This window comes from Acinonyx jubatus, chromosome D2 (genome assembly GCF_027475565.1).
Source record: "Acinonyx jubatus isolate Ajub_Pintada_27869175 chromosome D2, VMU_Ajub_asm_v1.0, whole genome shotgun sequence".
NCBI classification, from domain to species: domain Eukaryota; kingdom Metazoa; phylum Chordata; class Mammalia; order Carnivora; family Felidae; genus Acinonyx; species Acinonyx jubatus.
Window position 1 is genome coordinate 83,071,201 of NC_069393.1, and position 2,500 is coordinate 83,073,700.

Sequence of the window (2,500 nt, forward strand, 5' to 3'; positions counted from 1 at the left end):
CGATGATTATCTCTAATCTATAATTAGACGGGAAGAAAGGCAAAGGGTTCCTCGACACGGTGCAGAAACGGTGGCGCGGTCAGAAAGTTGCAAGTCTCGGGGCCACGTACAGCAATCCCCACTGTCATGATCACTGCCGGCATCACGCAGTGCCTTCCACCCTGGCCAGGGATTTATGGGAAACTGGCAATTATGACATATGTCCAGCCATTGCGAGCTTCAGATTTATCCCTGTGGTCCTTTTCTGTCTAGCATATTGCCTGAGCACAAACTGGGCAGGAGGCGCACTTACTCTCGCAAAGCTTTAATAATCTGTGAATGGCTGACTACAAACTGATGTAGAGCACTATCATTCCACCAGCCTCACGGAATTGCCGGCCACAAATAGTAATTAATCTTTTTATCCCTCAAATTGTAATTTTGACGATGAACTGTGCGCGGCCATAAATCAGCGGCACACGCGCTGTGTGTACAGTGCATGAATCACGGCCGGGACTCCGTCCGACTGCACACTCCGTGTTTAACAAGCTTTATAAGGAGCCATTGGGCTTTATTATGGCTCTGCCTGACTCCAACAAAAACTGAGCCCGGAGGCCCGGGGACGCGAGTTAAGATGAAAATACTTATTAGAGTGCATTACTTCTTGATGTAGATAGCGTTTTCCGCGGAGCAACGCCACGGTGCATGGCACGACATAAATCAGGGGGTTTTCTGAGCCTAATAGGACCTGCCGCCATCTATTCATTACGTAGCCGCAATTTGGGCCATCACTCATTAGCACGTAATTTGATGATTAACACCACCCAACTCAGCGGGTCTGCACGGCGCGGGGAACACAAAGGCGCCGGCTTCGAGGAACAAGGTTAGAGGCTGCCTTTGAAAGCGCTCTCCGAAATAACCGGTCACCGTTTTCCTCGAGCGCCGGCGTCAGCACCCACGGTGGGTCACGCGCACGGACGCTCGATGATGCGCCCGTAAGCCGAGGGCCACAATATGATCTGACATCCCCTCATGCATCCCGGAGACAAAGGTCCACGCAGGAATGTGAAGTAAGACATTTTCTTGTTAATAAAGCATTGATCCGACGTATTGATTTTACATGACATGGCTTTTGCTGCGATTTCGCCCTCTTTTTTCTTTGCAAACAGTAAAGCTCTTCAGAACGCCTCCGCGTGTGTGACGCGGCCGTCCAACTCTCTGTGATGTAAATTCCGTATGTGTAAAACCACTTCATAATCAAACCATTAATCATCAGAAGCTGTCAGCGTTGACTTGGGGACAATTTGTCATATCTCTGCCTGCCCAGGACGAGGGCGTCCGGCAAAAGTTGTGGCGCGGCCGGCCGGGCGGCTGGGCCTCACCGAGCCACCCGGGCCAAAGAGGATTAGATGAAGTATTACGTTGCTTGATTAGGGAACAAAAAGGGTGGCCCACTGTGCATTTCTAACGTGTCCGGTGTCTCCTCTCTCCCAGCTAATCACCATGACTGTTTGACTTAATGAATCGGCCTGATGAAAGGTGATCAGAAAAGATAGATGGGCGGCCACTATTGATTTCATGCAAATGCCCCTGACAGGTGATGGACGCTTTAATGCAAGCTTTCAGAAGCTTTATGACTTGTAATAACCATACACTCTCATTCTGGGAGAGACATTTTCCAATGTTTCAGTTGAATTGACATTCTCCTTCCAGGACTGAAAATATTTTAACGCGGCATAAATACGAGGGTACCTTTCACCGCCCCGCCCCCCCCCCCCCCCCCACTTCAGCCCAGAGAGCGCTTGTGTCCCAAGTGCGCTGCCAACAACGAGCTCGGCACTCCGCCGAATGTTCGGGAGATGATGTGTAACTGTGCCACGGGAGGTCCCCGCCACGCGGGACGCCACAGAGGGCGGTGGGTGGGGGCCACCGGCGCGGCCCGAGATGCCACCGGGCGCCCCGGCGTCTGGAAGCCCAACGAATTCACGTGGAAGCATCAGAAAAGCCTGCCTTTGCCTTCAAACTGCAGGAGAAGGGACACGCGCTCTGGGTGCTGGGGGGGGGGAGGGGGGGAGGGGGGTACCCAATCTGCCTCGGTGCCCCCAAGGGCAGCGGCCAGCAGCGGGCCCGACCGGCGGCCTTCCGAGGGCCGAACCGCGCGCAGCCCGTCCCGCGGCGCCTGGCGGGACCGGGAGCCGCTCGGACCTCGCTGGCAAACCTGCCACGGGAGGGGAAAGCACAAGACCGAAGGCGCACATCTAATAAATCCTCGGCGCGCCGAGTTTACAAGGCGAGGGCCCAGCCGAGCCAGGGCGAGGCTCTGGCACGTCCAGTCACAGAGCACCGAGCCAGGCCAATCAATACCACTTTCCTGTTTTAGAACTGGGTAATTATGAGGGGGAGAGATTGCCTGACCTTTCACCTGCACTGCATTACTTTGCTGATATTAAGATAAATTGCCTGATTTTGGGTAAACATATGCTGCAATTCAAACTGTCAGCACTGGTTTGCTCAGGGATAA

At 53.8% G+C, this 2,500-nt stretch overlaps 1 protein-coding gene across 12 annotated transcripts in view; it reads right to left on the reverse strand.

Annotated features, from left to right (window-relative positions):
- Nucleotides 1–2,500, reverse strand: part of EBF3 (EBF transcription factor 3) — a 128,723-nt gene that overhangs the window by 13,078 nt on the left and 113,145 nt on the right. The window lies entirely within an intron of this gene.